This window comes from Anomaloglossus baeobatrachus, chromosome 6 (genome assembly GCF_048569485.1).
Source record: "Anomaloglossus baeobatrachus isolate aAnoBae1 chromosome 6, aAnoBae1.hap1, whole genome shotgun sequence".
NCBI classification, from domain to species: Eukaryota; Metazoa; Chordata; class Amphibia; order Anura; family Aromobatidae; genus Anomaloglossus; species Anomaloglossus baeobatrachus.
In genome coordinates this window covers 545538166-545552019 of record NC_134358.1, presented here as the reverse complement: position 1 = coordinate 545552019, position 13854 = coordinate 545538166, and the positions used below count along the sequence as shown (strand labels likewise).

The 13854-nt window shown below is 43.9% G+C and overlaps 1 protein-coding gene across 4 annotated transcripts in view; it reads right to left on the bottom strand.

Moving 5' to 3' along the window:
* Nucleotides 1–13854, bottom strand: part of CDK14 (cyclin dependent kinase 14) — a 629746-nt gene that overhangs the window by 289885 nt on the left and 326007 nt on the right. The gene's annotated exons all lie outside the window — the stretch shown is intronic.

Genomic DNA, 13854 nt, shown 5'->3' with positions numbered 1-13854 from the left:
CGGAACAGAGGAGGGGCGGAACAGGAAGGGGAGGAACAGAGGAGGGGGCGGAACAGTGGGGCAGGAGAGCAGGGTGAGACTGGGGTTGAACAGAGGGGCGAAACAGAGCAACAAAAGAGAGGAAAGTACAGTGGGGAGGGACAGAAGGGCAGAACAGAGGAGCAGGAGAGCAGGTCGGGACTATGAGGGGAAACAGTGGTGCAGGACAGCGTGGAGGGACTGAAAGGCGGGTCTGAGGAGTGGAACAATGGGGACAAAACTTGTAGGGCGGCACAGAGGGGGTTAAACAGAGGGGCACGACAGAGGGTGGGCCAAGGGGGCAGGACAGTGGGCCGCAATAGAGGGGCAGGGCGTAGCAGGGCAGCACAGTGGCTCAGTGGTTAGCACTACAGTCTTGCAGCACTGGGGTCCTGGTTCAAATCCCACCAAGAACAACATCTACAAGGAGTTTGTATTTCTCCCCGTGTTTGCGTGGGTTTCCTCCGGGTTCTCCGGTTTCCTCCCATGCGCCAAAAACATATTGATAGGGAACCTAGATTGTGAGCCCCAATGGGGACAGTGTTGCCAATGTCTGTAAAGCCCTATGGAATTAATAGTGCTAGAAGTGATTAAATATAATCATTATCGCTTGTGCAGATAAATCTCCCAGCAGTGTTAAAAACAAAAAAAAAAAAAAAAAAGACACCAGTGGCACATGTACAGAGTTAGGTCTCAGCTCAATAATGAGATCTCAATCTGCGCATGCGCCTCTACCAGCGCCATTTTACTGACGCATGCCGGGAGATGAATCTGCGCAAGCGCTGCCCAATGTCGTCTGTTGCTTCAGTAGTGCAGCGCCATTATGGCCATGCTTTTATTTTACCATGCATAATCATGACGACTGATTCTTGTTAATAGGAGGGGTCCTAGGTTCAGGATCTGAAACCGGCTATGAAGAGTGTCTCTCCCTCTGGAGGACCCGCCATGTCCTGTATTATATAGATAACACAAATGTGAATGGACACTGTGCAATGCTTAGTTTACCCTGCGGGGGCTCTGCAGAGAAAATAGATAAAGAGATAGAGGGATGGATAGGGATAGATAGAAAAAAAGGAGCCAGCACGATCTGAAATTGGCATGCATAATATAAAAAGTGAAAATTCACAGATTTATTCCAACTGTACTATAATAAAAAAAAATGAGATTTTTAGCAAATAATTGATCAATTTTTTGAGCCACCCCTGCCAACGTCACGGCAAATCTCAATAGGGGGGTCCTACACTATATTCTGTATTTCATGTGCCATGCGGCCTCCTAGATAAAGTTAAAAGCAGAACCATAATGGAGCACACATACCTGTAACCTGTATATAGCCGCTTGGCCGGTCACCACCATGCCATGCACGCCTGATCTTGGTTTGCAATGTATTCCTCCTGTTGGTAGCTGTACACATTCAGTTGCCTCACCCTTTCCACAGGCATTGCTAATTAAGCACCATACTTGGATCTGGTCCGCCTTTATCAATGGTTGCTCTCTGGCACTGGGAGGGTCAGTTCTGATATAGTCCTGGTATGTGTAGAGCTTGCTCCACATGCTGGGACCTGGGCTGGCCTCTATCCACAAATTGCCTCTTTTGCAACATAGAAGCGGTTATATACAGGTTACAGGTATGTGTGCTCTATTATGGTTCTGCTTTTAACTTTATCTAGGAGGCCGCATGGCACATGAAATACAGAATATAGAGTAGGACCCCCCTATTAAGATTTGCCGTGACGTTGGCAGGGGTGGCTCAAAAAATTGATCAATTATTTGCTAAAAATCTCATTTATATTACAGTACATTTGGAATAAATCTGTGAATTTGCACTTTTTATATGAAGCATGCCATTTTCAGATCGTGCTGGCTCCCCTCTCTCTCTATAGGGATAGATAGATAGATAGATAAAGGGATAGATAGAAAAGAGATAGATAGATAGATAAAGGGATAGATAGATGGATAGATAGATAGAGGGATGGATAGATAGATAGAGGGATGGATAGATAGATAGAGGGATGGATAGATAGATAGAGGGATGGATAGATAGATAGAGGGATGGATAGATAGATAGAGGGATGGATAGATAGATAGAGGGATGGATAGATAGATAGAGGGATGGATAGATAGATAGAGGGATGGATAGATAGATAGAGGGATGGATAGATAGATAGAGGGATGGATAGATAGATAGAGGGATGGATAGATAGATAGAGGGATGGATAGATAGATAGAGGGATGGATAGATAGATAGAGGGATGGATAGATAGATAGAGGGATGGATAGATAGATAGAGGGATGGATAGATAGATAGAGGGATGGATAGATAGATAGAGGGATGGATAGATAGATAGAGGGATGGATAGATAGATAGAGGGATGGATAGATAGATAGAGGGATGGATAGATAGATAGAGGGATGGATAGATAGATAGAGGGATGGATAGATAGATAGATAGAGGGATAGATAGATAGATAGATAGATAGAGGGATAGATAGATAGATAGATAGATAGAGGGATACATAGATGGATAGATAGATAATAGATAGAGGGATAGATAGAGGGATAGATAGATAGATAGATAGAGGGATACATAGATGGATAGATAGATAATAGATAGAGGGATAGATAGAGGGATAGATAGAGGGATAGATAGATAGAGGGATAGATAGAGGGATAGATAGAGGGATAGATAGAGGGATAGATAGAGGGATAGATAGAGGGATAGATAGAGGGATAGATAGAGGGATAGATAGAGGGATAGATAGAGGGATAGATAGAGGGATAGATAGATAGATAGATAGATAGATAGAGGGATAGATAGATAGATAGATAGAGGGATAGATAGATAGAGGGATAGATAGATAGATAGAGGGATAGATAGATAGAGGGATAGATAGATAGAGGGATAGATAGATAGAGGGATAGATAGATAGAGGGATAGATAGAGGGATTTTTAGAAATTCCTGATCTCGTTATATTCGTGGCTACATTTCTCACATATGAATTCATGCTTCAATAATAAATTCCACGTTACAAGTGGAAAACGCCCAGATCTGTATACCGCTGCATACATTAGCTTTTTCCTACGCATATGTAATAAGCAGTGAGGTAATATACACTGACACCACATAAATAATTATCGGGTGATATGGCCATTACTTTAATTAGTTTTAATTGCTCATATTTGTATCTTGTGTGGATGAAGGACGAGGCCTCCAGCCGTCATTCGCAGTGCACGGTATACAGTATATGCAGGGGAAGATTATAGATGTAAGCGAGGGGAAGGCCACAAGTAGCATCTGCAAAACCATTGATACACAGTACAAATAACCCTGGTACACCGAATGTTTGGTATCGGCCATCTATTATTTTACAGGTGATATTTGCAAACGTCAGGACGACATGTCACACACTGGTCGCTGTCACTTCAACAAACTTTTCCGAAATAAATAGTACACATAAAAATAGGAATCTGTCACACACGAACTTGGGGACAGTCTGGCGCACAGCGCATCACAAAGGTTATAACGGGATGGAAAGGCGGTAGGAAGGTGTAGCGCCCCTTAAGCCCTCAGGGAGCTACAAGGTACTGCATCCCCACCGGGATGCAGGGCCTACACCCTAGGGAACCAGAAGATCAGTGCCAGTAAGACCAAAAACCCAGGAAATCCTAGTTTTCCCCAACAATCCCCCATAGAATGGTACAAAGCTAGGGTCGGACCAATAGATGGCCGCCTAGAGCTGGTGCCTGTCCAGTCCACTAGTTGAGCAGGTGGGAGAGGCAGACTGTGGACAGTTTAGAAGACAGTAGTTAGTCGAGGTCTAGCAGTAAGAGTGGACGTGAACAGATGCATTGACTAGGAGTGAACAGTAACCTGTTGCCCAGGAGGTTAGTTGCCGGTGGAGTACTCCCGGAACTACGCACCAACGGGGTACAGGACCCTAGGTCAGGCAGAAGCTCCAGGCAGGCCTGATAACACCTGCACAGCCAGGGGACCATCAAGGACCTCACTGACCTTGAAGTCCGGGACTCAGTAGCAAAGGGAGAACCGGGGACAGGACCAGAGACTCCAACCCCACAGGGTTCACACTACCGTCATATGGACAGCAGTGGAAGACCACCAGTCGGGGACCCACTAACCAGAGACAGGTGCAAGGGAAGAACAAACCAGAGAACTAAACTGGCACTGGGACTAAGGGAACCTGAAGGTGAAACCAGCCGGCCTCGGGTGACCAGTTACCACCAGAAAGTGAGTAAAGAACCAGTTGAACTGAACCCTTTGTGTGAACTACCTTTTTCCAACACCCGTCACATCACCTACCCAGCCCTGCTTGCGGAGGGCCTAACATCCAGGCTGCCATTAACACCAGCCCCAGTAGTGGACATTGTGCAGCGGCAGCTCCATCTACATAGCCGAAACACCGCAAGTGGAGTCACGTGTGAACACTATCCTAATCCCCTGTAAATATTCCCCTTTTCAAAAAGGACCCAGGGCACGGGACCGGGCAACAGCCACCAAAGTGACATTCCCCAGATATACACCGCCCAGGTCCGAGTACCCCATAACTCTGGGCGACACAAAGGCCCTTACAGTAGGTAGAGGAGAGTCGGGTGACATGTTTATCCCCTGTGCTCTCTAACGTCCCTATACGGGCACTTCACCCCGCCATCACGTGCTTGAGAGGCACAGTGCATTTAAGGCATCCTCCCATTAGGGGAGGTGCCTGCGCAATGCCTCTAGTTAGTCAGACTCCAGTCTGCTACTTAGCTAGTTGTCAGGTCCCTTGATCTCTGTGTCCGTCTCCAGAATCCCTGCCATGCCAACTATTCATGTCCGTACCCGCCTGTACCCGGCTATTCCTGAGTCTGTCACCTGTCCAAGGGATCAGCTGTGACAGTACCAGTCACTGCCCTGTTGTCCGTGGTTAAGTCCCTCCCACTAAAGGGTAATCCCGGGTCTCCCCTGTGATCCAGTAGGTCCACTAATCCCGCTCACTGCCCTTACACCAGCCGCGAGCGTTACACTCTTCTTTTGAGAACAGAGAGGATTTTTAATAGCAAGTAAATAGCAAAGTTACTGGTTTTTATGAACACTTTGCAATGTTTTTACATTTTTTAATAAAAAAAAATCCCTTTAATTTTTTAATAATTCAAGGTGCGTAGTGAGGTTATGTGATCTATTCCCGCTGGGATAACGACACGTGTCCTTCAATTTTAGGAAAGCTCCAAATGTTCATTTGATCACCCGTGCCCCATCATTCGTCATGTCCACACAATGTTATAGATATCTAATGAAATAATGATCATGACACACAATGCCGGCCGCTGTAATTAGGAGAAAATGAAAAGGTAATTTTAAAACCAATTTATAATTCTGTCTCCCGCGTTTTAAATGACGGAACTTTATTAAAATCCAGTTTCGGCGAGCCTGCCCGCTTTCAGTCATTTTTCGTACTAATGTATATTTAATGTTCTGTCAATAGGCGATGATTTATTATTAGATTATACATCTTGCTCCACAACTTTTCATCTTTTTTTTTTCTGTATTCTAAGATTCTCCAGCCTAATATATCACTTCTGTCTATGACAGCAAAAAATATAAATGCGGTTTCCAGCGTTTACCCCTTAAAGGGTTATTTTCACTTTCATAAATTTGATCTTGTTGGATAGAGTTTCTAAAAACAAGCATTTTTGCAATTTACAGCTTATTAAAATTTGCAGCCGTTCTTGAGATACAGTATATCACAAAAGTAAGTACACCCCTCACATTTTTGTAAATATTTTATTATATCTTTTCCTGGGACAGCACTGCAGATCTGACCCTGTGATACAATGTACAGTGTCAGTGCGCAGCTTGTATAACAGTGTAAACTTGGTGTCCTCTAAATAACTCAGCACACAGCCATTAATGTCTAAATCGCTGGCAACAAAAGTAAGTACACCCCTAAGTGAAAATGGCCAAATTGTACCCAATTAGCCATTTTCCCTCCCCGGTGACATGTGACTCATTAGTGTTACAAGGGCTCAGGTGTGAATGCGGGCAGGGGTGTTACATTTGGTGTTCTCTCACACACACTCACTCATATCGGTCACTGGAAGATCATCATGGCTCCTCATGGGAAAGAATTCTCTGAGGATCGGAAAAAATAGAATTGTTTCTATACATAGAGATGGCCGAGGCTATAAGAAGATTGCCACCACCCTGACCCTGAGCTGCAGCACGGTGGCCAAGACCATACAGCGGTATAACAAGACAGGTTACACTCAGAACAGGCCTCGCCATGGTCGTCCACAGAAGCTCAGTGCACATCTTCAGAGTCATATCCAGAGGTCATCATTTTAGAACAGATGTAGGAGTGCTGCAAGCATTTCTGCAGAGGTAACAGGGGTGGAAGAACCGCCTGCCAGTGCTCAGACCATACACTGCAAAGATTACAGGGGTTGGGGGTCTGCCTGTCAGTGCTCAGACCATACGCCGCACACTGCATCTCATTGCTCTGCATGGCTGTCATACCAGAAGGAAGCCTCTACTGAAGATGATGCACAAGAAAGCGCGCAGTTTGCTGAAGACAAGCAGACTAAGGACATGGATTACTGGAACCGTCCTGGAGTCTGATGACAGAAAGATAAACTTATTTGGTTCCGATGGTGTCAAGTGTGTGTGGCAGGAACCAGGTGAAGAGGACAAAGACAAGTGTGCCCTGCCTACAGTCAGGCATGGTGGTGGAGGGTCATGGTTTGTGGCTGCATGAGAGCTGCCGGCTGTGAGGGGCTACAGTTAATTGAGCAAACCATAAATGCCAACATGTACTATGACGTACTGAAGTAGAGCAGAATCCCCTCCCTTCGTATTCCAACATGATAATGACACAAAAACCTCCAAGGCAACCACTGCCTTGTTAAAGATACTGAGGGTAAAGGTGCTGGACTGGCCAAGCGTCTCCAGACCTAAAACCTACAGAGCATCTGTGGGGCCTCCCCAAATGGAAGGTGAACGAGCGCAACGTCTACAAGCTCAGTGATATCGTCGTGGAGGATGGAAGAGGATCCAGCGACTTCTGAGAGTACTTGAATCTATGATTACCCATCTCCTATAAAGTCAAGTTGCTGGACTTTGCAGCTGTACAGTCATGATGGACAAATGGGGCCTTCAACAGGTCCCTAGCACTATCTGTATCTCATCTCCAACCTATTAAATTCCTCTGTCACAATGTACCAGCGGCATTTAAAGGGTTAGGTTGATGGGAGCTGAGCTAGCGCCAATGATAGCAGTAGACTCAAGTGTCGACCCGACAACACAGCCGGAACACCTGCACTGTATGGAGCAGGCTCAACTCCTGAGCTGGCCTTATTAATCAGATTTTTTAAAAATTACATATAGAAGGAGAAATTCTTTACTGTGTAGTCAATTTTGCCTAAAACCTATATACCAAATTCACCTCGAAAGACTTTTTTGGGTGGTGGTGGTGGTGGTGGGGGGGGGGGGGTTTGTTTCTTTCTTAAACTAGGTTGTAAAAAGCCAAGCGTGGATAATAACATAGAAATACTATGGCCGCCTAAAGTACAGAAACCCAAATTAGAGTCCCCGTCTCGCTCGGTTATTGCGCAGCTTTATTACCTTGCTGACATTTCGGCTGCTCAGACCACCGTGACGCTTCACTCGCTGCTTATAGCAGGTGATTAACCTCCACCATGGCATTAATGCAGCCGTAGATGCGGAGATAATGGGAGTTATGTTTGGGCTGAAACGGCCATGAGAAAAGGAAAAAGACGGATTCTAGAAGGAAATGTTGTAATATATATAATAGTGTACTGACAAGTATTTAGCAAATTCATAGGGTTATTCTCAGCATTCATTGTCTATGGGACTGCTGGAAACAGAAAGGTACAGAGCTTGGTTATTTCTAGCAGTCCCATAGACCGTGAATACGGTGGAGGTCAAGATTTTCACATCACTGCTCCACTCATGGATCCGGATCTATGTTATCAGGATTGCTAACAAATCCAGCGATCAGATCCACAGCGATCAAAGAGTTATTCAATAAGCAGTTCTGACAATAATCCTTAAAATGTGTACTCTGATCACCATCGCCACCAATATCAGATAATTATTATTTTTTTTTTTTTTTTTTTTAATATCCAGATTTAAAAAAAACAAAAAAAAAAACAAAACCCCACACCTTTCAATTTTCACACTGACCACTGGGACTCAAACTTGCTGCTATGTTGGAAAATGAAAATAGCAACAAAAAGAGGACAATGTCCTCCAAAAATTAAGTATTACTCACAGCAAGTTGGGCTGCAGTGTGTACATCGCCCAGGCCAAAAGCTAATGCTCTACCAGGATACAGCTAAACCCCCACTAGTGTGGAAGCGTCACAGGTGCAGGAGAAGCAGATCACACACACACACACCTCCATGGAATGGAGGGGAGGTGAATGCTAGATGATAAAACTGCACACAAGTGGCTTGCATAGAGCGCTGTTCACATGCAGATGGCACAGCCACAAACCCGCAGCCTATTAGGTGACGCCCTTCTATTAGATCAGGCGGGCTGCCAAGCCGTACCCCACTGTGTATCATGCATGGACAGACACTCTACAGTGCAAGGCCCAACAGAAAGGGGCCTGGCTGTATCCTGTACAAACAAAAAAATATGAGGTTTTTGTTGGTATTTATGGCCATAAAACGTAAGCCTACACCCTCGTCACGGGACCTCATGTCTGTAGGTCCCTACACTAAATATGAAAATAGCAACAAAAAGAGGACAATGTCCTCCAAAAATTAAGTATTACTCACAGCAAGTTGGGCTGCAGTGTGTACATCGCCCAGGCCAAAAGCTAATGCTCTACCAGGATACAGCTAAACCCCCACTAGTGTGGAAGCGTCACAGGTGCAGGAGAATGGAGGACATTGTCCTCTTTTTGTTGCTATTTTCATATTTAGTGTAGGGACCTACAGACATGAGGTCCCTTGACGAGGGTGTAGGCTTACGTTTTATGGCCATAAATACCAACAAAAACCTCATATTTTTTTGTTTGTACAGGATACGGCCAGGCCCCTTTCTGTTGGGCCTTGCACTGTAGAGTGTCTGTCCATGCATGATACACAGTGGGGTACGGCTTGGCAGCCCGCCTGATCTAATAGAAGGGCGTCACCTAATAGGCTGCGGGTTTGTGGCTGTGCCATCTGCATGTGAACAGCGCTCTATGCAAGCCACTTGTGTGCAGTTTTATCATCTAGCATTCACCTCCCCTCCATTCCATGGAGGTGTGTGTGTGTGTGTGATCTGCTTCTCCTGCACCTGTGACGCTTCCACACTAGTGGGGGTTTAGCTGTATCCTGGTAGAGCATTAGCTTTTGGCCTGGGCGATGTACACACTGCAGCCCAACTTGCTGTGAGTAATACTTAATTTTTGGAGGACATTGTCCTCTTTTTGTTGCTATTTTCATATTTAGTGTAGGGACCTACAGACATGAGGTCCCGTGACGAGGGTGTAGGCTTACGTTTTATGGCCATAAATACCAACAAAAACCTCATATTTTTTTGTTTGTACAGGATACGGCCAGGCCCCCTTCTGTTGGGCCTTGCACTGTAGAGTGTCTGTCCATGCATGATACACAGTGGGGTACGGCTTGGCAGCCCGCCTGATCTAATAGAAGGGCGTCACCTAATAGGCTGCGGGTTTGTGGCTGTGCCATCTGCATGTGAACAGCGCTCTATGCAAGCCACTTGTGTGCAGTTTTATCATCTAGCATTCACCTCCCCTCCATTCCATGGAGGTGTGTGTGTGTGTGATCTGCTTCTCCTGCACCTGTGACGCTTCCACACTAGTGGGGGTTTAGCTGTATCCTGGTAGAGCATTAGCTTTTGGCCTGGGCGATGTACACACTGCAGCCCAACTTGCTGTGAGTAATATGTTGGAAAATGCACACGTACATTAGCAGCAACAGACTAACTCTGACCCTATATTTTGAATTGAAGCATCTAATGTAAATGTGCAAAGGTAATTGTTGAGCACAGGAGGAAGAATTGTGGATCCTGTGTTATAAGTTGTGTACAGAGATGTTATCAATCACTCTATAAGAGGAGGAGAAGGTGAGCTGTGACATCCCCTATTGTGAATGGTGGCTCTTATGTTATCTATTGTATATAGAGGTGTTATCAGTCATTGTACAGGAGGAGTTGGTGAACTGTGACATCCCCTATTGTGAATGGTGGATCCTATGTTATCTGGTGTATATAGAGGTGTTATCAGTCATTGTACAAGAGGTGGAGGAGGTGGGCTGTGACATCACATAAGTCTATCTATCCTGGCCTCAATAGAATGACCCACCTAGCTCCCCATATGTCATCCCTCCTGGTCCCCATATGAATGAAATTCTGAAATAAAATAAACAAGTCTTCTTACCTGTCCACGGTCCAGCAGTGTCCTCTTCTTGCTTCATTGGTGGTGCAGACGGACTGGTGCATGGCAGTGGCGTCATTTGCAGGCAACATGTTTACTGATGTCGGCTGCTGGCCTCTGATAGGGTGATGGCTGATGCCGGTGACATGCAAGTTGACGTCAGCTGCTGGCCTTTGGCAGGGTGATGGCTGATGCCAGTGACATGTAAGTTGATGTCAGCTGCTGGCCTCTGATAGGGTGATGGCTGATGCCGGTGACATGCAAATTCACGTCAGCTGCTGGCCTCTGTTAAGCCGACAGCTATTTTAACTATTGCAGTCCAGGGTGGCTGCTCCAGTTCATTGTCAGCAAATACCACAGCTCCTGGCCAGGGGAGGAAGAATAAAGTAACAACACAGCAGGGCCTGGCAGCTGTTTATGTGTGGTAACATATTTCCCTGCCTGTTTTATCACAGGAACAATTGTCTTCTCCACAATACTAGTCCTTTGAGTTCATCATGAATCAAGTCATTGAGATATAAGCTCAGAGGCCACTTGCTGACTTGATTTATAAAAAGCTCAGAAGGCTGGATGCGCAATAGAAACACTCATTCCTGTGATAAAACAGGCAGCGAAATCTGTTACCTGAGATAGCAGCAGCTGCTTCATTTTTATACTAGGGTAACGTATGCTTTCTCCACAGTCCAGGAGATGTGGTATGTGCGGACCATGACCTGGAGCAGGTCTGCACACAAAACCATTACACAGTGCATTGCAGAGCCATATTTACCCTATTATCTAGGCACAGGAACATTTTTTTTTTTAACACATCCAATTGTGAAAATTATTATTTTTCAAGATGTATTGATTAAAATGTACTTTGCTCATAGGACAAACCCTTTAAACGTTACCTCCCCATGTCTTCAAATGTTCCTTAAAGAATATAAAAAGGAAATGTATAGCTTATCCAGCATGTACAGAAACATCCCTTATAGAAACACCAGGGAAAAAAAGATAAGTTTTTTTTTCTTCTTTGTTTAGTTAATGTTTATCTCAGTTACAAGTAGTGGCCAAACTTCTCGGCTTCCTATAAATGACAGCGTCTTCCTGCCCATAATGAGTCAGAGAGTCGGCCATTGTCCCCGGCCTCCTCCATGTGTATGAAACGTATCACGGAGCAACAATGCCTCTGCCTCGCGCTCCGACACCGCCACATTGTCTGCCGCCTTCGCTGACCTCATCAGGGGGCTGGACTGGGGTCTCATTTTCTTTTCCCACGATATGTGTAATTAGGTGGCCTCATTAAAGGGCCACTGCTTGCATAAAAAACCTCCACAAATCATTCACAACCATGGATTGAAACGTGGGTCAAAAACGTGGACAGATGTGAGATAAAGTAAAAAATGGAATTCAGTCACTCCACACAAGCACATAATAGAACTTTATATGAATATCTCTAATGTAACTTTAATATTAATACGTCAATCAAAAATGGCCTGTTTAAAACTGTTGCACTTATTTTTTTCTCAAGTACACAAATAAAAATACAAATTTCAGACTGACCACTAGAATTTTTCTAGATGCATACTTAGTGTTTCAGGAATTTCACATGTACATTAGCAGCAATATTGAAGCATCTAATAAGCGTGTGCAAAAGTCATTGTACAGGAAATAGGTGAGCTGTGACATCACCTATTATAAATGGTGGATCCAGTGTTATCTACTGTATAAAGGAGGTGCTATCAATCATTCAGAGAAGGCGGGACCCCGGCACAGGAAAACATCCATGAAGACTTGAAATAAGATTAAAATTCCATTTTATTCCAAAATTGGTTAAAAACGGTAGAAGGAGGAATAAAACATAACTCCTACGATCAACGCGTTTCAGACGCAATCGTACACAGGTGAACATGACGATAATGACCTGTGTATTCACTATTTAATTCTTGGTTCACTTTCCTCCTAACGATCATGACTAAGGACGATTGCGTCTGAAACGCGTTGATCGGAGGAGTTATATTTTATTCCTTCTTCCACTGTTTTTAACCAATTTTAGAATAAAATGGAATTTTAATCTTATTTCAAGTCTTCATGGATGTTTTCCTGTGCCGGGTTTCCGCTTTCTATGAAGGACTACAGCCCTTCTGACCCACGAGCATCGTCTGGATTTGCCTTCCAGGAATAATTATATGGTGGTGAGCTTACTTTACTTTCTTTTTTGGCTATCAATCATTGTATAAGAGGGAGGAGGTGATCTGTGACATCACCTATTGTGAATAGTGGATCCTGTGTTATCTGTCTGTACATAGAGGTGTTATCAGTCATTGTACAGGAGGAGGTGATCTGTGACATCACCTATTGTGAATGGTGGATCCTGTGTTATATACTGTATATAGTGGTGCTATCAGTCATTGTACAGGAGAAGGAGGAGGTGAGCTGTGACATCACCTATTGTGAATGATGGATCCTGTGTTATCTACTGTATATAGGAGGTGTTATCAGTCATTATACAGAAGTAGACAATAAAGGTAAATGAAAAATGACCGGTCTTTGAGCGCTAGTAATAGATCTAAAATCTGCGATTTTTTTGTAGATAGTAAGGCTTTATTGTTAAAATAAAGCTCTTGTTTTCACTTCACAACGCGTTTCAGCAAGATCCACTTGCTTTCCTCAGGTGTCAATTGTACAGAAGTAGGATGTGAGCTGTGACATCACCTATTATGAATGGTAGATCATGTGTTACCTACTGTATATAGGAGGCTCTATTAGACATTGTAAAGGAAGAGGTGAGCTGTGACATCACCTATTGTGCATGGTGGATCCAGTGTTATCTCTGTATATAGAGGTGTTATCAGACATTGTACAGGAGGAGAAGGAGGTCAGCTGTGATATCACCTTTTATGAATGATGGATCCTGTGTTATCTACTGTATATAGGAGGGGTTATTCATTGTACAGGAGGGGGAGGAGGTGTGCTGTGATCTAATCTATTGTGAATGATGGATCCTGTGTTATCAGCTGTGATATAGGTGTTACCTGTTATTATAATCTGGTCTGTGATTAAAAGTCTTCTAAAAAAAGAATAGGAACTATGAGTGTGGAATGGCCACAGTGATGACCGTGAAAATTGGAAGATTTCTATTTTATTCAGATAGTGATATGAGAAAAAAACTAAAACAATTAAAAAAATACCTATAACCCAAAAACTTGATTTAAATAATATGTAGTTTTCAGAGGACACATTTTTTTAGTCCATTGCTGTCAATTACAGTTCAGGGTGAAGGTTGTAGAATCAATTACAAAAAAAACAACAATGGCCTCCAGAAAAAAAGACAATTCCTCATCCCTGCAAATTTTAAGACAGATTTACTGAAGTAAATCTAAGTCTGAAAATAGACAGGAAGATATAATCGTATGCAGTGATTATTGTCACTGCACAAATCAGTGAGAA